Raw genomic sequence first — 24,019 nt, 5'->3', positions numbered from 1 at the left:
GTAATATTATATTCAATAATTTATTATATCCAGCCTTTCATCTCACCCTAAAGCATTATAACTCATTGTGCTTGTACATTGAATTTTTAGCTAATAGGTATTTCACATACCATGAAACTTCTAAATTAGGAGGTAGGGATGGATTTGAGTAAATCTTGGGAAATAAAGTTTAAAACTGAGTTTAAAGGTCAGGAAGGTATGAGTAGAAAACAAGAAGGCAAATGAAGTATAATGAGATAGAAGTATTTGCTTCTAGGTCACATTGTTTTTATTGTTTTTTATTACTGATAATGTTAACTGGTTACCTATAAAGTTTAAATAAGAAGAATGCTCCCTTCTTCATCAAGTCTTGTCATTTGGGATGAATTGTAACTTTTCCCAAGGGCTCCAAATAATATACCTGTGAAATATTGTAGTGTAATCTCGAATTCAAATTCAGCAGACTGGTTCATGTGACACTTTTCCTGGCCCATATCCTTCCTAGCAAGCGGACACTAGCAATATATTTATCAATACATTTTGCTGCCTTTCGTAAGCTCAGCTTTCTGTAAAGCTACTTATTTTACCTGACAACAGTGTGATTTTAATAAAACCATTTGTTATCTGAAATGTAAAATATTATTATCTGTCTTTTTAAATAAATTTTTGCAGTTATACTTGGTATGTCATAAAAATCATTCCTTATAATTTCTACCTCTGCATTATTAGTATAAAATATGGGAAAAGCTGATATAAATGTATTTTCATAGCTATGTATTTAGTTTTAGGGTATAGCAATATTTGGTTTTACTATAACTTTCACTATAATATGGAATATTTTTTGTCCTCAATAAGATAATTCCTGATAATATGGTCACATTAATAGAGGTTTAAATGACCTTTCAGAGAAGCTAATTTTCTATGAAACATAATTTTATTCATAAAATTTGTATTTGTGAACTACAGTAATCTATATATATTTCTTAATGATGCACGATATTATATAATCTTTACCATAGGCATAGATAAAACTGATGAGAATTCACTTTTGTTCATTTTAATAATATTCCAGCAGAGATCTTCTTATACAGTCTCTCTCTCTCTCTCTCTTTCTGTGTGTGTGTGTGTGTATGTGTGTGCCTGTGTGTGTGTGTGTGTTTAAATTAATTCTAACCTAACAAATCAGGACATAAGTTCATTGTTTCAGTTTGAGTTAAATATCATAACAAATTTTTAGCACTCAAATTTTATATTCAAAGATAGAGTTTGGCTACTGACTGTGTAGCACTTTAAGATAAAATGTGTTTATTTAGAAATTATCCTGACTGTTTTAATAAATCAGTGGTGTTAAATGTCTTGAAAACAACATAAGTACGCAGCATATAAGTTCTCTTTTCCACAGTGTCAGCCAAGCTCTGCAACTACATACATTTCAGTGTCACAGTATTTATAGCTTATAGAAAACAGGAAAGAAATGGTGTTAGTCTCTTTATAGAATCATATGTAGTTTCAGCAAAGTTGGAATAAAAGGATACCCACTTTTTGAGCATATGACAGTGATTTCAAAATTAAAATGTGTACATGTATCATATGAGTTGAACAATAAAATTATCAATAGTCAACCATTTTTACCCTCAAAAAATGGTAGTTTCCCACGGTTCAACCTAAAATGTGTGAAAATCTGAATATATGGAAAGTCTAGGATAATATTCCATCTCTACTATGTTATTGTATATATGAAAAGTTAATAAAATTCTGAGAACATAGAAATAAAAATAAAGTGAAGTAGATATAAAAAATCATCAAAATACTGAAAACCACAATTAACATTTATTATAATTCTTATTCCCTTAGTGAGTCCAAATTACTTAATATGCTTCATGCAACTTTTTCAAGTACAAGCTATTCTTGTAATTTCTTGTTGATGTTATTGACTTTCATGCTGTAATATGTAATATTGGCTTTATGCAATTTGAAGTCCTGAAGTTTGTCCTTAATATCTCTCTTTCCCTTTGGATGTGACTTTCCTCCCAGAGTTAATTCTTCCAAGACACATAAGAAAACATATTCTCCTTTTGTCCTTGAATCTATAATATTATGAAATATATATTTGGTCTTGACTATTTCCTGACATACAACTCCTACAATCCTTGGAATATCCAAAGTGATGTCTTTTTGTGTTGAATGATTTGACTAATGGCTCGCAGCTCTAAGGTAGCTTCAGGATGGAGACTGGTCACAGGAGTTTTATGTCTTATGTTCAAGTCTATAATCTACTTTGAGTTAATTTTTGTATATGAGGTAACATCAGAGTCCAATTTCATGATTTTGATTGCAGATATCCAGTTTTCCCAGCATTATTTATTGAACAGACTGTCTTTTCTCCTCAATTTAATATATATGCATGCTGTTGTCTCTAGAATCTGTATTCTGTCCATTGGGCTATATGTCTATTTTTAGGCCAGCATTATACATTTTTATTACTTTTATACCTTAAAATCAGGATGTGTGATGCCTCAAATTTTGTCCTTTTGTTTTATTCTATATTTAATTGACATAATAATTGTACATATTTTTGGGACTACAGCGTGATGTCTCAGTGTGTGCATACAATGTATAATAATCAAATTAAGGTGATCAGTGTATCTTTAACCTTAAACATTTATCATTTCTTTTGGTGAGAAAAGTCAATATTATCTCCTCTATTGATTTTGAAATGTGCAATGTATTATTGTTAATTATAATCACCCTACTGGGCAATGGAACACTAGAACTTAAGCTCTTTGTCTAATTGTAACTTTTTACCCATTGGCCAATCTTTCCCCATTCACTCCACTCCACTACCCTTCCAAGCCTCTGGTAAAAACTGCTTTACTCTATGAAAACAACATTTTTAGATTCCACATATGTGTGAGATCACTTGGTATTTGTCTCGCTGTGCCTGGATTATTTCACTTAGCATAATGTCTTCCAGGTTTATCCAGGACATAATTAGAGTTGGGAACTTTCAGCCCATTCTCCCATCTTCCAGGGAGGGCATTAGTGCTGAAGGTTAAGTTGATGGTAAAGGCCAATGATTTAGTCAATCATGCCTATGGAACGAAGCATCCATAAAAATCCAAAACGACTGAGTGTAGATGGACAGATAAACATACAGAGATTCCTAGAGTGTGTCTCCACTGAGAGGGCATGAAAGCTTCATGCTCTTTCCCACATAACCTCACCCTATGCGTCTCTTTACCTGTATCCTTTGTAACATTTCCATAGAGTTAACCAGTAAATGTAAGCTAAGTGTTTCGCTGATTTCTGTGAGTCGCTCTTGCAAATTCATCAAATCCAAGGAGGGGCTAGTGGAAACCTCCATTAATAGTTGATCAGTCAGAAGCATAGGTGACAACCTTAGAATTGGTGTCTGAAGTAAGAGCAGTCTTGTGGGACTAAGCCCTCAACCTAGTGGATCTGATGCTGTTTACAGGTAGATAGCATCAAAACAGAATGGAATTAGAGGTCACTCAGCTGGTGTCCACCGCAGAATTGATTGACTGCTTAGTACGCGGAAATACCCCCGTATATCTAGGATCACAGAAGCATCATGTGTTGTGAATGGAAGAGGACAGAAAAGCAGTTTGGTTTTTCCTTTTCAGAGAAACCTATTAAAGACTCTTTCTGCCCATATTAGATGACAAAAAGAAAACCTAGAATTTGTTGATTATTTCAAACTGGAGGGCAGAACATTTTAGTCAGAGTCCTGCGCCAGAAATCTGAATCCAATGTAAATAGACCATTAAGATCGAAAAAGGCAGAAGTAGGGAGCAGTAGCAGGAATAGTTCAGTTCCTTGATCACTGCTACCAGGTCAGACTCAGAATTATGTTTTAAACAACTCTCAGTTACATTTGTATTAACACTTCAAATTTAAGCTTTGTTTTAGAGGGAGCAAAGACCTTATTCAAGAATGCCAAATAAAAGAGCAACCGGTATAACTACAAATCATTTATTGCTTATGAAACACACATTTTTATTCACATTGCTATTCAAATAATTTCACTAATTGAATAGTTAAAGGGCCATGCACTTAATTAACATGGCTTAAGTAACTTGAGAACCAATAAGTGACTTTACCAGCCTATATAGGGAAGGTAGGCACTGCTTTTTTTTTTCACATTTTGATAGTCTATGCAGTGTCTTTGATTGCTCCTTACTCCTGGCCTGTGCATAAAAATGATATTTTGCTCATGAAAATGCTTCATCCTAAAAAGGCTAATGAGGTTAGGGTGTGATATGGTTTGACTGTGTCCCAACCCAAATCTCATCTTTAACTGTAGCTCCCATCATTCTCATATGTTGTGGGAGGGACCTGGTGAGAGGGAATCATGGGTGCGGGTCTTTCCCATGCTGTTCTTGTGGTAGTGAATAAGTCTCATGAAATCTGTTTTATAAAGGAGAGTTCCCCTACACAAGCTCTTTTGCCTGCTGCCATATAAGACATCCCTTTGTTCTTCCTTCATCTTCTGCCATAATTGTGAGGCCTCCCCAGCCATGTGGAATTGTAAGTCAATTACACCTCTATCCTTTATAAATGACCCAGTTTTGGGTATGTCTTTATTAGCAGAGTGAAAATAGACTAATACAGGGTGACTTATGACATAGGTGAGATGGTCCACAGTCAGTTTGGTGTACTCCAGGGAAGTACAGAGAGACTGACATCATGGTTCTTAATGATGGTGAGGCAGGCTATACTTTTATGCCAACTGGGTGTTTTAGACACGACTTACCTTTTATTAATCTAGGGTTACATCCCTCTTACTACTGCCTTTAACATTCTGATAAACAAGTGTGAGCACAACAGATGTTACTCTTTATATATTAAGCACAAACAGGTGCTTTTCTCTTAGGAGCAATACAGTCTGTCTTTATCAAAGCCACCAAAGATATGAACAGATACTTCTCAAGAGAAGACATTTATGCGGTCAAGAAATGTATGAAAAAAAGTTCATTAACACTGGTCATTAAAGAATGCAAATCAAAACCACAATAAGATACTATCTCACACCAATCAGAAAGGCAATTGTTAAAAGCCAGGAAAAAACAGATGCTAGTGAGGCTGTGGAGAAATAGGAACACTTTTACACTGTTGGTGGGACTGTAAACTAGTTCAACCATTGTGGAAGACAGTGTGGCGATTCCTCAAGGATCTAGAACCAGAAAAACCATTTGACCCAGAAATCCCATTATTAGATATATACCCAAAGGATTATAAATCATTCTGCTATAAAGACACGTGCAAATGTATGTTTATTTCAGTACTATTTACAATAGGAAAGACTTGGAACCAATCCAAATGCCCATCAATGATAGACTGGATAAAGAAAATGTGGCACACATACACCATGGAATACTACATAGCCATACATAAAAAAAGTGAGTTCATGTCCTTTGCAGGGATCTGGATGAAGCTGGAAGCCATCATCCTCAGTAAACTAACAGGGGAACAGAAAATCGAACACTGCATGTTCTCACTCATAAGCGGCAGGTGAATAGTGAGAATACATGGACACAGGGACGGGAATATTGCACACCATAGCCTGTCCAGGGGTTGGGGGGCAAAAGGAGGGAGAGCATTAGGACAATTACCTAAGGCATGTGGGGCTTAAAACCTACATGACATTGATAGGTCAGCAAACCACCATAGCACATTTATACCTGTGTAATAAACCTGCACATTCTGCACATGTATCCCAGAACTTAGAGTAAAATAAAAAGACAATAAAAAAGAAATTAAGAAAAATAAATAAAAAATAAAACCTTATCTATGAATTGGTAGCCTAATAAACAACTAAATAGGTATATAAGTTTAGGGGATAAAACATGTTTGCATTTTTTTTCCAAGAAATTCTTCACAACCAACAATTCAGGTGAAACATTCTTTAAATGATGTATAAATTGTAAATATCACATGTGGTTTTCACTATACTAATGTCCAGAGTCTCATACATTTTCTAAGACCACTTAATGTTCTGCACAACAACTCAGAAAACTGAGACAGTATTAGAACCATATCTTCTGTTTCTCCTGGAGAACAGCAAAGTATTAAAAAAATTTCTGAAGAATGGCTTAAATTGTATGACAAAAACTTTTTGTTGCCTAGATGTCTGGATTAAAGAAAGGTTAGTGTTCCTTGTTCACAAAGCAGTCATAGTGTTGATTAATCCTTGACAAGACCAACAACTCTCACTTTTGGAGAAGAATGAACAACTTAAATTATTTTAGTATATTTGAGTAGATGTTCACAAAATGCCTGATCACCTAAGATTATACAGTTTCAATATCTACTTTTAAAAAGTTTAGTTAATGAATTTCTTTCTTTCTTTTCATAACTCAGGCCCTCCATTATGGACAGTTAGTGTAAAGATTTTACTGATGGAAAATTCTAATCTATCATATTGTTCTAGAGGTTAAGAAACCATTGATCATTGCCACTGCATTAACTTTGGACAATTACAGTGCAAAGACATGGTTTCATGCTTTAGATTGGCTCCTTAGATACTTGAGTTCAGAGTTTAAGACTTGTTTAAGCTTGGTCTATGTTTTCCCATTTGAATGTAGAGCAAAAGACAAATATACGAAAAGACAAATGTAATAAAAACATAGTATTTATTATAATGGAGAAGTAGACTGAAAGTCTGAAAGGCCTCGTTCATAGAGACGTAAATCTAGGAGGCATAAATTCTGTTTTCTTTTTTTTTTTTTTTAACAGTTCTTTGAGAGTGTAAAATGTTTCCGCTAGAACTTTTTCACACATACACTTTACTTTCAGATAGGTAGTAGTAATTGGAAAGTATCATAAGAGAGCATGAAGTCTCAAGGAGAGAGAACACTGAACTGAAAGAATCTGACAAAATTATTTTTGGTTAAGGACCATCTTCTACTTAAGAAATGTACATTTTTGCTACTCAGTAGCACCCATTTAAGATCAATTTTGTTACTATTGGTTTTCACTGTTCCTTATAATTGGGCTGAATGGAAACTTCATAGTCATTGAACTAGTGCTCTTTTATGATTGGTTGTTATAAAGATTTTAATTTGCAGTTGTAAGTCAAAAGATTTAACTATAGTACTATAGAAGTGCAGAGTATGTACTAAAAACAAGTGTGTTATTTTTTTCTGATGTTAACAGAAACTGTTTATTTAGATAGACAAATGCTTTCAAATGACACCCAAAAAGGTAACACTTCAAGGAATCCATACATTAACTGGAATCATTAAGAAAATACAAGTTTTAAAAAGTTTTAAAAAGTTGGAGAGATTGGAAATATAAAAACTGAGGAATATTTACTTGTGATAGTTGAGTTAAAAGGTCTTTAGTGTGTTTTTAATATTGAGTGTCAGGAGGTAATCATGATATATTCTCATAATCCAATTGATTATCTTTATTTTTCAAAGTGAAAATTAAACATTGGCTTAGGGAGTAGTACAGTTTGGTAATATTTTTAAGCTACACTTTTAATATTTCTTTTTAACTTTAGTTTAAACAAAAAATATATATATATATTGTGTGTGTGTGTGTGTGTGTGTGTGTGTGTGTGTGTGTGTGTTAAAAGCAAACATGGAGGCCAGGCACAGGGGTTCAAGTCTGTAATCCAAGTATCCTGGGTGGTCATGGCAAAAGGATTGCTTGAGCCCATGAGTTCACAAGAAGCCTGGGCAACATAGTGACACTCCATCTCTACGAAAAAAAAAAAAATAAAGAAATTAGCTGGGTGTGGTGGCAGGTTGCTATAGTTTCAGCTATATGTGAGTGAAAGAAGGGTCAAGGGAGCAGTGAACCATGATCACACCACTGCATTCCAGTCTGGGCAACAGAGTGAGACACTGTTACAAAATAAAATTTTGAAAAAGAGGCAGGGCATGGTGGCTCACGCCTGTAATCCCAGCACTTTGGGAGGCCGAGGCAGGCAGATCACGAGGTCAAGAGATCGAGACCATCCAGGCTAACACGGAGAACAGTCTCTACTAAAAACACAAAAAAGTAACCAGGTGAGGTGGCGGGCGCCTGTAGTCCTAGCTGTTCGGGAGGCTGAGGCAGGAGAATGGAGTGAACCCAGGAGGTGGAGCTTGCAGTGAGCCAAGATCACTCCACTGCACTCCAACCTGAGCGAGAGAGCGAGACTAGGTCTCAAAAAAAATAAAAAATAAATAATAATAATAATAATAATAATAATAATAATAATAATAATAATAAAAGAAGACAGCAGACATTGTTAATGTGAGAAACAAGGTTCAATCTCCATGGTTCACTTAGCAAATGATTCAAAATATGATGATGCTTCTGGTAATAGAAAATAAATTAAGGACCATCTGCTGCATTTGCATATCGATGATTGATTCAGACTTAAGTGGTCTGAAGACTGACTAAAGTGTAACTACAAATGCAGCAGGAGTTTTATTTTGGACACACTTTACATGTAAAACATGTCACGAGTATATCTTCTTGCATATTAGCATAATATACTTTCTTTTCCATCTCATTTAACAAATAGCAGCATGTCCTAAAGTCCTATGAACAGGTGGGCCAAAATCAATTATGTTTTATATACTTTATATGTTATTTTAAACTTGTTTATGGTAATGAATTTTTCAAAGAGTAGATAGTGGAGCATGTAGATCTGTTGAGAGGGCAACAGACTATATATTACTCGTAATAAGAATAATTTTTAAAAATTTTGACATTTCATATAAATGCATTACCTTCCTCTATTTCTTCAGTTAGTTTTTGTTTATTTGAATTACACAATTAAATATCTGTCTTGTCACCTTGAATGCAGGTATCTCATGGTTTTCTGCCTTCTGGAACAGTTTTCCATTTATATCAAAACTTATCTAGGAAAAACTAGGTATGAATACTTAGCCATGTGTGATGTGACTTTAATACCATGGATTGTGAGCACTTTGTTGACTCAGACCATAAAATTACATATAGAAGATGTTCAATAAACATTTATTGAATAAATACTATTTTCATTGTGTTCAACAGTAACTGAAATCATACATTTTATAAAAAATAAAATTATACATACATTGAAATTATTATTTTTTAACATCTTGAAGGAATCATTAGTTTGAATTAATTTGACAATTGGCAAGATTGTAATTTTAGGAGAGTCATTTTTTTTTTTTTTTAATTTTGGTGGGAAAATTTCCCTGCTAACCTTGTTGTTTTTGAATTTTGCATTTAACATTAATCTGCAATATCAAGTCAATTCTTATATATAGTTTAGGGTTTGAGTAGAGAACTACCAATTGCAACTAGATTTAGTTTATTGTGGTGATTGTATCAAGAAATGGTAATATATAAAATTTCCAACTACTTTTCAAAATGTATATAAAATAGAAGTTCTAGGTTGTTTCATTTCACTGAAAAGTTTTGTAACAGATGTGGTGTATTACTGTGTAAGGAAGTACAGATTAAAAGTAAAGATACATGGTTTCTAACACTGACTTTGTCACTTTACCACTAATTTTGAATTTTTTCATACAGTAATGGAGCTAAATACTATTTTAACTATTTGTAGTGTTTGCAACAGTATCTGATAACTAATTTTGGTGAGAAAATTTTAAATTTAGTTACCAGAAGCTAGTTGACAAGATGGATTTCACATTTAAAAAATGTTGGATAATAATTCTAAACAGAAAAAATGATACCATACTGCAGAACACAGTATTGGGAGGAATATTGGGAGGAAAACACCATATGAACCTGGTTTATAGATGATAAAAAATATATATCATTTAGAAAATGGAACATTTGGGGTTTTAATCAGGAGGCAGAGGAGAATGTTCCACATAAAGAGAAAACAAAATCTTTATGTGTATGTGTGATATAGGATCCAGGAAAATCATACACAGGATTTTGTTTGGTTTGGTTTTGCTTTCTTATTGCTTCTGGCTGGGAAGCTATAAATAATGACTCTGAGATCAAAATGAAATAGGAAAACAGTGGCTAGAAATGTATAATTTTATATTAAATTCAGTTTTCTTTGATAGTTCTCTCTCTCTCTCTCTCCACACACCCACTTGTCATTCTCTCTGCATATAATAGGAAATCAATAGATACATTGTTTGAAAAATAAAAATGTTATTGGGAAATGGAAACAAATCTTTTTTTTTTTTTTTTTTTTTTTTTTTTTTAATCCTTAGTTCTCGGGGCATGAGTTAATAGTTTTATCTTTCTTTGTTCTCTGAAAAATATTGGTCCCAATGAAATGACCTTTCAAATTTTCCCTAGAGCAGGGTGTAGACCAGAGGTCACAAATCCCTAGGCCATGGACCAGTACCAGTTCGTGGCGTGTTAAGAACCAGGCCACAGAGCAGAAGGTAATTGGCTGGTAAGTGAGAGAAGCTTCATCAGTATTTATAGCCACTTCCCATTGCTCACATTACTGCATTACATTAATGGCTAAGCTCCTCCTCTTGTCAGATCAGCAGTGGCATTAAATTCTCAAGGAGCGTGAACCCTATTGTGAACTGCACATGCAAGGGATTTAGGTTGCGTGCTCCTTATGAGAATCTAATGCCTGTTGATCTGGGTGAAACTGAGGCAGTGATGCTAGTGTTGGGTGGCAGCTGCAAATACAGATTAACATTAGCACAGAGACAGATTAACATTGACTTCACAGAGACCACATTTTAGTCCATAAGTGGCCTGCCCATAGTTTTATTTACCACTTCCATCCATTCCTCTTTCACACACTGTGCACTTGTCTCAGTCACAGTTTTGGTAAGCCCACAAGCTAATCCTAGCCACAGTGAGTGAAAAACAAATATCACACTGGAGAGTCTCTTCAAAAAGAGGGAAAGACCCAATTTTGAGACAGCAGGAGACTCTAAGACTGACAACAGAAAGAAAACTGCATTTAAAAGAAAACACCAAGAGTCTCACTTAAATTTCAGGCCCATTGCAACAGGTGATTCTAAGATGGTTCTCTAAGATGGTTCTGTATAATATGTGGTGACCAGCTGGCCAACAAAGCCATGAAGCCTTCAAAACTGCCTTGCTACATGGAGACTAAGCACCCTCAATTTAAAAAAAAAAAAAAGCCTTCAGAGACTTTCAAAAGAAAAAAGTATGAACACAAAGAAGAGAAGCAATTATTGAAAGACATCACGTCATCAAATGTGTCTGCACTGAGAGCATCATTCTTAGTGACTAAGGCTAGTGTTGGTAGTATGTGGTCTTCTTGGTAATCTGGGACATGAGTGATCAGGACCTCTGTGTTTTTAGCTAGCTGTACCTTAGGTAGAGCCAATGACCTATAAAAGGTGGCTGAGTGAAGAAAAGGGATTCCCAACCTCTTAGCTGACGATAGTCTTCTGGAATTCAGCCTCTGCTGCCCAGAGCTAGTGGGGGGATAAAAAATTGCTGGCAGTTTTCCCCCCCAAAAAAGATACTGTAGGCCTTTACTATGAGTTAGGGGGAAGGAAAAAAAGAGTCCAATCTTTTGACCACACTCAATCACAGTGGAGCTTCCATTATCCTGAGCTGGGTGGTAGGGGTGCTGAGAAGGGAAAGAGCAGATACTAAAGCTAAGAAGCCCTTTATTATTGGTGAAGAGTTTATCCTGCCTGCTGATAAGCACATTTGTTGTTAACTTTTAGGAGGGGCTGCAGTTCAAAAGGTGGCACCATAACTAGATGAATTGATGAACTGTCAGAGGATATTGAGGCATAATTGTTAGAGAGGATTAATGAGTCACTGTGGTACACAATCCAGGTTGAGGAGCCTACCAATGTTGACAAACAAGGCAACAATGCTTGTTTTTGTGTAATATATTTTTCAGAAGGATGTGCATAAGGATATATTATGTGCACTTCTATTGTCAACCAACACCACAGCTGCAGAACTATTCGAGTCTTTCAATGATTACATATCAGGAAAATTGAACTGGTCAATTTGTGTCAGTATATGCATGGATGGAGCAGCTGCCATGACTGGATGGCTTTCTAGTTTCACTACTTGGGTCAAAGAGGTCGCTTCTGAAAGTGGGTCTATGCACTGGGTGTTCCATAGAAAAATGCTGGCTAGCTGGAAAAAAAAAAAAAAAAAAATGTCACCTGAACTTAACAGCGTTTGGGAGGATATGATTAAAATTATCAACCATATTAAAGTACATGCCCTTAACTCACGTCTGTTCATGCAGTTCTCTGAAGAGATGGATGCAGTGTACACACATCTCTTATACACAGATGTGAGATGGTGAGATGGCTTTCTAAAGGTCAATCATTGGCTAGAGTTTTTGAGTTATGAGAGCCACTCCAGAGATTTCTTTTAGAAAAACAGTCACCACTGGCAGCACATTTCAGTGACACAAAATGGGTCGCAAAACTTGCTCACTTGTGTGACATATTGAACCTGCTCAACAAACACAATCTGTCACTTCAGGGGAGAATGACAACTCTGTTCAAGGTGGTAGATAAAGTGGCTGCATTCACAGCCATAATGAAATTATAGGGGTGATGAGTGAACACTGGGTTTTTTACATGTTTCAAATATTAGCAGAGATTTTGAAAGAGACTGAGCCAGGGCCTTCTTTCTGCCAGCTGGTGCATGATCAACTATCTCAGCTTTCAGAAGAGTTTGAGCATTACTTTTTAACCACAAAATACCCACAAACTGGGAAGGAATGGATCTGCGACCTATTTGTGAATAAGCCGGGTGAATCCACTTGGTCAGTGCTCGAAGAGGATCAGCTGCTTGAGATCGCAAATGAGGTGGACTTCAAAGTACATCTGAGACAACTTTAAATCTCTATATGTTCTGGATTAAAAACGAGGCAGAATATCCTGAGATTGCCACAAACATACTGAAAAATCTGCTTCCATTTCCAAAATCCTATTTTTGTGAAGCAGGGTTTTCTACAGTGACAGCAACCAAAACAAGATTACAGAGCAGACTGGATATAAGCAACACACTTCAGGTGTCACCGTCTCTCATCACTCCCAGAGGGGACTGTCTAGTTGCAGGAAAACAAGCTCAAGGCCCCCATTGATTCTACACTATGATGAGTTGTGTAATTATTTTATTATATATTACAAATAGAAATAAAGTCCACAATAAATGTAATGCACTGGTATCATCCCCAAACCATATCCCACCCCCATTCCCCCGGTCTGTGGAAACATTGTCTTCCATGACACTGGTTCCTGGTGCCAAAAAGGTTGGAGACCACTGGTTTAGATAATACTGCTGGGTCCTCACCTTTTTGGTCTGGTCCCTTACACTGTTAGCAATCTCTTTCCTGTGTATGGACTAAGAAAACTCTCCATACTTTTTAGTGGTTGCACATGTTAACATAAAAGTACTACCTGATATTTAGTGTTCTAAATGCCTCTGGCCATGAACTAAGATTGAAGAAAAAGCAATTATTGGATGTATGCTCCCACATCAGGACCTAGACTCAAGAAGAATATATGAAGGAAGAAATTAGCTTCAAATGCGAGCTGCATTATCATTGCCACAAAATGAAAGCCATACATTAATTTTATTTATATTTAACTCATATGAATTGACCTATATTCATACATTCATTTTAATCAATAATGTGTTACATCTAATTCTTACAGAAATTTCTATTTAAGCTTAATAGTACTCATTAAGACTGTTACTTTTTTTCATAGAGAAATATTCTTTTACTATTACTTATTTAATTATTGGTAAATATCCATTTGCACTTTGTTATGTACTGACTGTGTCTCCTCAAAATTAATGTGTTGAAATTCTTGCTTTCAACGTAATGATACTAGGAGGTAGGGTTTTTGAGAGAAATTTAGGTCATGGAGGTGGAGACATCATGAATGGGATTAATATCCTTATAAAAAGGACAGAGAGAAGTCACTTTCCCTCTTTCTACCATGTAAAGATACAAGAGTATCCTACCCCAAAGAAGTCTGTCATAAGAACCCTATCACTTTGGTATCCTGATCTTGGACTTTAATCTTCCAGAATTCTGAAGCAACAACTTTCTGTTGTTCATAAGCAACCCAGTGTATGGTACTTCGTTATATCAGCTTGAACTAAGATGCTTTTAAAATGCAAATTGAAATGTGTTACATTTAAATTGTTGGTAATTTATGTGAATTTGTATATAAAAGGCAACCAAGACTAATTTTTCAAACACCTTTATAAGTATCGTAACTCATTTTTGGAGTACCTTTCAGTAACCAAAATCTTTATTATTAAGCATATAATTTAAAATGCATAAATTCAACATGTCTATATTATACTAAAGTCCAAATTAAAAAGCACCACTTCTGTTTAAAACATATTTAAAAATTCTGATGGCCAGTTATTAAAATAAAATATTTTCAGGTCTCTAAGTAGACCTAGTTCTAACTTGCTTAAATATAAATAAATATAGATGTTAATTTATCCATAATTTATAGTAAAAAGATTAGGGCTTTTATCACTATATTAATATAAAAACATCTCAAGGGTCTACATATCAGTGTCAGAAAAGGCTATCAACACTGTTTCCTTTTTCTAGTTGTGAAATTTGTCATTTTATAGCTGTTGTGAGAAACCTGAAAATGGAAATAGTTATACTAAATTGAAGTGAGTTTCCTAGTAAAACTTAAGTGCCTGAAGTGTGTGGATAGTTAACACACATTTGGATTACTCCAACTTCTTCCATTTTTAATGCTACTCCTTTTAGCGTGCCACCATAATGGCCTGCAATTTTAGTGATGGTTAGAGCAATGATCTTTTCAGTGTGTTTTCTGGGTGGGACCACTAGCATCAGAATCAAATGTGAAACAATGAGAAATGTAGATCATTGAGGGAGACAGGTCATCATGGGTCATCATGGCAGACTGGAGGCAGGACTAGATTGCAGTTTCTACTCAGATAGAGCAGCATGCAGAGGTTTGCACTGTGAATTTTAGCTCTAGAACAGCTGCAAGAACAAACCAGGAATCCCAAGAGGATACACAGACCCTCTGAAGGAAGCGGACTGCTCCTGCAGGACCCAGGAGATACTCCCAAATACTCAGCAGCAGCAAGACCCGCCCAAGGAGAGTATGAGCTCAGACAGGCCTAGCCCTGCCCCAACCTGTTGGGCCTTCCCTATCCACCCTGGTAGCTGAAGACAAAGGCATAAACTCTTGGGAGTTCTAGGGCCCCACCCACCACCGGTTCCTCTCCATACTGCCATGGCTGATGCTCTCCAGAAAGTCCCACATCCCAGCAGGAGGTCAACCAGTACAAAAATAGAATATTAAGCCACCAAAGTTAGGATACCTCACAGAGTCCATTTCACCCCCTGCCACCTCCACTGGAACAGGTGCTGGTATCCACGACTGAGAGAACCATAGATACTTCACATCACAAGACTCTGTGAAGACAACCTCCAGTACCAGCAATGGATTCAAACCAAGAAGAAATCCCTGATTTTCCTGAAAAATAACTCAGGAGGTTAGTTATTAAGCTAATTAGGGATGTACCAGAGAAAGGCAAAGCCCAATGCAAGGAAATCCAAAAACTGATACAAGAAATGAAGGAAGAAATATTCTGGGAAATTGATAGCATAAATAAAACCATCAAAACTTCAGGAAACATTGGACACACATGGAAACGCAAAATGCTCTGGAAAGTCTCAGCAATAGAATTGAACAAATAGAAGAAAGAAATTCAGAGCTTAAAGATAAGGTCTTTGAATTAACCCAATCCAACAAAGACCACAAAATTTAAATAAGAAAATACGAACAAAGCCTCCAAGAAGTCTGGGCTTATGTTAAATGACCAAACCTAAGAATAATCGATATTCCTGAGGAAGAGAAGAAAAATCTAAAAGTTTGGAACACATATTTGGAAGAATAAATGAAGAAAACTTCCCCAGCCTTGCTAGAGACCTAGATATCCAAATATAAGAAGCACAAAGAACAGCTGGGAAATTCATCACAAAAAGATCATCACGTAGGCACATTGTCATCAGGTTATGTAAAGTTAAGATCAAGGAAAGGATCTTATGAGCTGTGAGATAAAAGCACTAAGTAACCTATAACAGGAAACCTATCAGATTAACAGCAGATTTCTCATCACGGCAGACTGGAGGCAGGACTACAAGCTACAAGCTAGAAGGGATTGGGGCTCTATCTTCAGCCTCCTCAAACAAAACAATTATCACCCAAGAATTTTGTATCCAACAAAACTATAAGCATCATATATGAAGGAAAGATACAGTCTTTTTTCAGACTAACAAATGTTGACAGAATTTGCCACTACCAAACCACCACTATAAGAACTGCTAAAAGGAGCTCTAAATCTTAAAATAAATCCTGGAAACTCATCAAAACAGAACCTCTTTAAAGTATGAATCACACAGGATGTATAAAACAAAAATACAATTTAAAAAGCAAAACCAAAAAAACAAAAAGAAACAAGGTACACCGGCAACAAATAGCACGATGAATGGATTGGTACCTCACATCTCAATACTAACATTGAATATAAATGGCCTAAATGCCCCACTTAAAAGACACAGAACTGCAGAATGGATAAGAACTCACCAACCACCTGCTGCCTTCAGGAGACTCACGTAACACATAAAGACCCACTTAAACTTAAAGGGGTGGAAAAAGGCATTTCATGGAAATGGACACCAAAAACGGGCAGGGGTAGCTATTCTTATATCAGACAAAACAAACATTAAAACAACAGCAATTAAAAGAGACAAAGAAGGACATTACATAATGGTAAAAGGCCTTATCCAACAGGAAAATATCACAATCCTAAACATATATATACCTAACACTAGAGCCCTCAAATTTATAAAACCCTGAGAAATGAGATAGACAGCAACACAATAATAGTGGGGGACTTCAGTACTCTACTAACAGCACTAGACAGCTCATCAATACAGAAAGTCAACAAAAAAAACAATGGATATAAGCTATACCTTAAAACAAATGGACTTAATAGATATATACAGAACATCTTATCCAAATGCAGAATACACATTCTATTCAACAGTGCATGGAACTTTTTCCAAAATAAACCATATAAAGGCCATAAAACAAGCCTCTATAAATTTAAGAAAATTTAAATTATATCAAGCACTCTGCCAGACCACAGTAGAATAAAACTATATAACTCCAAAAAGAACATTCAAAACCATGCAAATACCTGGAAATTAAATAATCTGCTTCTGAATGAGCATTGGGTCAAAAACAAAATCAAGACGGAAATTAAAAAATTCTTTGAACTGAATGACAATAATGACATAGCCTACTAAAACCTCTGGGATATAGCAAAGGCAGTGCTAGGAGGAAAGTTCATAGCCCTGAATGCCTACATCAAAAAGACTGAAAGAGCACAAACTGACATTCTAAGGCCACACCTCAAGGAACTGGAGAAATAAGAACAAATCAAACCTAATCCCAATAGGAGAAAGGATACAACCAAGATCAGAACAGAACTATATGAAATTGAAACAAGCAAAAACAATACAAAAGATGAATGAAACAAAAAGCTGTTTCTTTGAAAAGATAAATAAAATTGATAGATCGTTAGCAAGATTAACCAAGAAAAAAAGAGAAAATCTAAATAACACCATAAATAAAGAAATGGGTGATATTGAGAAGTGTAGCCAACTGGGCTTCTGGGTTGAATGAGGACTTGGAGAACTTTTCTGTCTAGCTAGAGAATTGTAAATGCACCAATCAGCACTCTGTAAAAATGCACCAATCAGCATTCTGTGTCTAGCTAAAGGTTTATAAACACACCAATCAGCACTCTGTAAAAACGGACCAATCAACACTCTGTAAAATGGACCAGTCAGCACTCTGTAAAATTAACCAATCAGCAGGACATGGGTGGGGCCAAATAAGGGAATAAAAGCTGGCCACCTGCACCAGCAGGCAACCCACTCAGGTCCCCTTCCATACTGTGGAAGCTTTCTTCTTTCCCTCTTCATAATAAATCTTGCTGTGGCTTACTCTTTGGGTCTATACTACCTGTATGAGCTGTAACACTCACCGCCAGCGTATACAGTTTCATTCCTGAAATCAATAAGACCACAAACCCACCAGGAGGAACAAATAACTGTGGATGTGTCACCTCTAAGAGCTGTAACACTCACTGCAAAAGTCTGTGACTTCACTCCTGAAGTCAGCGAGACCACAAACCAACCAGAAGGAAGAAACCCTGTACACATCCGAACATCTGAAGGAACAAACTCCCGACACATCATCTTTAAGAACCGTAATACTCACTGCGAGGTTCACGGCTTCATTCTTGAAGTCAGTGTGACCAAGAACTCACCCGGAAGGAACCAATTCTGGACACAGTGTTACAACTGATGCACCGCTGAAATACAAAAGATAATTCAAGGTTACTATGAAAACATTATGTACATAAAGTAGAAAGCCTAAAAGAAATGTATAAATTCCTGAAAAAAAAAAAATACAATCCTCCTAGCTTAAATCAGGAAGAATTATTTCCAAACATATCAGTAATAAGCGGTGAGATTAAAATGATAATTTTAAAATTACCAACAAAAAAAAATGTCCAGGACTAGATGGATTCACAGCAGAATTCTATAGGACATTCAGCAAAGAATTGGTAGCAATTCTTTGACACTATTCCACAAAATAGAGAAATAGACAACCCTCCCTAATTTGTTCCATGAAACCAGGATCACCCTGACACCAAAACCAGGAAAGGACATAACCGAAAAAGAAAACTACAGAGCAATATCCCTGATGAACACAGTTGCTAAAATCCTTAACTACATACTAGCTAACCAAACCCAACAACATATCAGAAAGATAATCCACCATGATCAAGTGGGTTTTATGCCAGGGATGCAGGGATGGTTTAACATATGCAAGTCAATAAAATTGATAAACCACATTAACAAAATTAAAAATAAAAATCATATGATAATCTCAACAGATGCAGAAAAAGCATTTGACAACATCCAGCATCCCTTTATGATTAAAACTGTCAGGAAAATTGGCATACAAGGGACATACCTTAACATAATAAAAGACATCTATGACAAACACACAGCCAACATAATATTGAACTGGGAAAAGTTGAAAGCATTCCCTCTGAGAAATGGAACAAGACAAGGATGCTCACTGTCACCACTCTTCTTCAACATAGTACTAGAAGTCCCAGCCAGAGGAATCAGACAAGAGAAAGAAATAAAGGGCATCCAAATTGGTAAAGAGCAAGTCAAACCATCACCATTTGGTGATGATAGGATCATTTACCTTGATAATCCTAGACTCCTCCAGAGAGCTACTAGAACTGATAAAAAAAAAATCAGCAAATTTTCCAGATATAAGATTAATGTACACAAATCAGTAGCTTTTCTATACACCAACAGCGACCAACAGAGAATCAAATCAAGAACTCAACTCCTCTTACAATAGCTGCAAAAATAATAAAATACCTAGGAATATACCTAACTAACTAGGTGAGAGCCCTCTACAAGGAAAATTACAAAACACTGCTGAAAGAAATAATAGGCGACCCAAACAAATGAAAACACATTCCATACTTGTGATAGGTAGAATCAATATTGTGAAAATGATCATACTGCCAAAAGCACTCTACATTCAACGCAATCTCCATCAAAATACCACCATCATTCTTCACAGAATTAGAAAAAAACAATTCTAAAATTAATATGGAACGAAAGAAGACCCCGCATAGTCATAGCAAGACTAAGCAAAAAGAGTAAATCTGTAGGCATCACACTTCCTGATTTCAAACTATAAGGCCATCGTCACCTAAACAGCATGGTACTGGTACAAAAATAGGCACACAGACCAATGGGACGAATAGAGAACCTGGAAATGAATCCAAATACTTACAGCCAACTGATCTTCGATAAAGCAAACAAAAACATAAAGTGGGGAAAAGGACACTATTTTCAACAAATGTTGCTGGGATAACTGGCTATTCACATGTAGGAGAGTAAAACTGGATCCTCATCTTTTACCATATACAAAAATCAACTTAAGATGAATTAAGGACTTAAATCTAAGACCTGCAACTATAAAAATTCTAGAAGATAACATTGGCAAAACCCTTCTAGACATTGGCTTAGGCAAGGATTTCACAACCAAGAAACCAAAAGCAAATAGAATATAAACAAAAATAAATAGTTGAGACTTAATTAAACTAAAGAGCTTTTGCATGGCAAAAGGAACACTTAGCAGAGTAAACAGACAACCCACAGTGGGAGAAAATCTCACAACCTATACATCTGATGAAGGGCTAATATCCAGAATCTACAACGAACTCAAAAAAAATCCATAAGAAAAAAACAAACAATCCCATCAAAAAGTGGGCTAAGAACATGAATAGAAAATTTTCAAAAAGAAGATACACAAATAGCCAATAAACATATGGAAAAATGCTTGATATCAATAATGACCAGAGAAATGCAAATCAAAACTACAATGTGATACCACGTTACTTCTACAATAATGCCCATAATCAAAAAAAGAAAAACATAAAAATAGGTAGATGTTGGTGGGAATGCAGTGAACAGGAACACTTCTACGCTGCTGGTTTGAATGTAAACTAGTACAACCACTGTGAAAAACAGTGTGGTGATTCCTCAAAGAACTAAAAGTAGAACTATCATTTGATCCAGCAATACCACTACTGGATATCTACCCAGAGGAAAATAAGTCATTATTTGAAAAAGAAACTTGCACATGCATGTTTACAGCAGCACAATTAACAACTGGAAAATCGTGGGACCAACCCCAATGCTTATCAATGAGTGAATAAAGAAACTGTGAGATATATATATACACACACACACACATATATATAGTGAGATATATATAGTGATATATGTATATATATACTGTGATATATATATCTCAGTTTCTTTATTCTTTTATTTCTTTATATATTGTGAGATATATATATATATATAGTGATGTGTGTGTATGTGTGTGTGCATATAATGGAAACATACTCAGACATAAAAAGGAATGAATTAATGCCATTTGCAGAGACCTGGATGAGATTGGAGACTGTTATTCTAAGTGAAGTAACTCAGGAATAGAAAACTAAACATTGTATGTTCTCACTGATATGTGGGAGCTAAGCTATAAGGACACAAAGACATAAGAATGATACAATGGACTTTGGGGACTTGCAGGGAAGGGTGGGACATGGGCAAGGGATAAAAGACAACAAATCAGGTGCAGTGTATACTGCCTGGGTGATTGGTGCACCAATATCTCACAAATCACAACTAAATAACTTATTCATGTATGCAAACAGCCCTCTACCCCAATAACCTATGGAAAAAAATAAAACAAAAATAAAAAAGAAATTCAGATTATATGGCTCCAGTCCCCGTCTACTAAATTAGAAACTGGAGAATGGTATCCTTCACTCTGTGTAATAATAAGCTTTCCTGATGATTGATGGGAACTAATGTTTGAGAACCTCTGAATTAGAGAAATTCCAAATGGACCACAATGGATTTAACATATGTTTTGTTTTCTTTTGTTATTTACTCTCCTGAACTGCATGTTTATAATGTCATTTTTCTTCTTCTGCATAGGGTCTTCTCTATTATCTTACATGGTTTTATCCTACATAGTCTTTGGCTATGGTTAATGTCTTTTTATTTAAAAACCTTTTGTGGGAATGGGTAACTACATTTTGTGTATAGAGCATTATTAAATAGTTAAAACAGAATTCTTTTGGCTTTTTAAAAATGTTAAACATTATTATGCAACTTTTTGTAGTAAGATTCATCTGTTATTTATATGGCAGACATTAAAAACAAGGATTTCATGTTCATATACACACATGCATGAGTAATTATATACCTGAACACATGTACAAAAAACATTATGATATATGTGTGTATATACAATATGTAGACATTTAAGTTGGTGCGAACATTTCCACCAACATAACATATATAAATATGTATGAAATTATTTACACCCATACATACATATATCTTAATCTTAACAATCTTCTCAAGAGGTAAAATTATTAATATCTTACTTATACAAATGAGGTAAGTAAGCAACAGATAAGTTAAAGAATTTGGCCAAAATTGAATCCCTTAAGGGACAGGGAAATTAAAACAGGCAGTTTGGCTGAAATTCATGAGATGTGTTGGCTACATTGCACTGAATAAGCAACAATTGTTTGCTTTTCCCATTAGACATAATGTAAAAGGATGGGTATAGAACATGACTGCAGTAAATGCATTTGGATTCACAGACTATCCTGCAAATATCTGGGAACGATTCCCTGCACACTGGCTCCTCCAAACCAGTGAAGGTGGCCCTTCTTATTAGACATACAGTGAGTACACATTTAACAAAATACAACCATAGTTTTTCCTCTCTCTGATAGGATCAAAGCCAGTTTAATAGCAGTAATATATCTCTCAATCAAGATACACTGTGAAATCTTCAGAAAAGAACTTCAAACCCAAGATGATAAAATGCTTTTGCCCTTGCATATTCTAGGAGAAATGATGGTTAGCCCTCTTTGATGGGGACACCATTGCCTTCCCTACTAAACATCCCTCCCCTCCCTCAGCAGAGAGAAACCTGGACATATGAAAACCTGTAACTGACTTGAGCCTGAGATGGCAGTAGGCCTGATACAAGGAGGAACATAACACAAGCTCAAAAAGTAGACAGACTGGGCTAAAGAAGAGGAGAGATGGACATATCTTCTGATACATATTAAGTGCTAAACAAATATTATCCCAAATAAACCAAAACACATAATAATAGAACAAATTTATTTTAAAAAGTCAAAATAATCATATTGTAACTATCTGTAGCTGAAAGAAAATTATGAGGAAACAGAATTGGGAAACAAGTCACAGGATCTATTTGTATGTGCATATGATAAAGAAATGAGTAAGGAAGGTATTATCACAACTATAATCCTCTAATGCTGTAAGTCTTTGGAATTTGGAATTTATAATGCTTGCTTAACCCCTTCAATAAATGCACTACAGTTGTGTTCATTTTTGGTCATAAGGAATGGTGCCAGTATTTCCCCATATCTTCTGCAGGCTCATGCCCTTCACTTCTCCTGTAATAAATTAAAAGTGCTGTGAATGTGGGAAGTACCATTTTCTCCAGCATGTAAAGCACTGAAGCACACCCTCCTGCTTTCAAAGTTTGTTACCTAAAAGTCTGTTATACCAGCAACAACAGAGAGTTTATGCCTCTGAGGAATACAGCAGTAATATATATATATATATATTTGGTTTTTCTGTGAGAAAATAAGTTTGAAGTGAATGGTATTATGTAATGTTCACCATCACACCTTCTATGAATTATAACATGAATTACCTCACTAGGTAATTGTCAATTCTTGGGGAAATGAAAATCCTTCATGGATAACTTGAATTGTAAAATGGGAATGATAGTACTTACTTTTGTGATATTATGAATCTTACCAAATTTTGTTTCCCTCTTTACAACTGCTTTTAAAGTGACACTGTTTAGTGCTAATACATCCAAAATCTTTATTAAAAAGTAAATTTATTATTTGGAAAATATTCTTTGCAGATGCATATGAAAAGATAAAAATGAACCACAATATAGTATCTTTTCCCACATTAATACTATTTTTGAATTTCTTATCAAGAAAACTTCTAACTACTCTCTTTTTATTAAAGGAACACAATTTTCATGTAAATATCAACCAAATCATCTAGCTGTGATTTCGCAATAGCTAGTAGTTATTTAGATTGGTGGATCATGAGGTCAGGAGATCAAGACTATCCTGGCCAACATGCTGAAACCCCGTCTTTACTAAAACTACAAAAAATTAGCAGGATGTGGTGGTGTGCAGCTGTAGTCCCAGGTACTTGGGAGGCTGAGGCAGGAGAATCGCTTGAATCTGGGAGGCAGAGGTTGCACTGAGCCAATATTGTGCCACTGCACTCCAGCCTGGTGACAGAGCGAGACTCTGTCTCAAAATAAATAAATAAATAAATAAATAAATAAATAAATAAATAAATAAA

Source organism: Piliocolobus tephrosceles, chromosome 1, assembly GCF_002776525.5.
Source record: "Piliocolobus tephrosceles isolate RC106 chromosome 1, ASM277652v3, whole genome shotgun sequence".
Lineage (NCBI taxonomy): Eukaryota > Metazoa > Chordata > Mammalia > Primates > Cercopithecidae > Piliocolobus > Piliocolobus tephrosceles.
Note: the sequence above shows the minus strand (reverse complement) of the source record.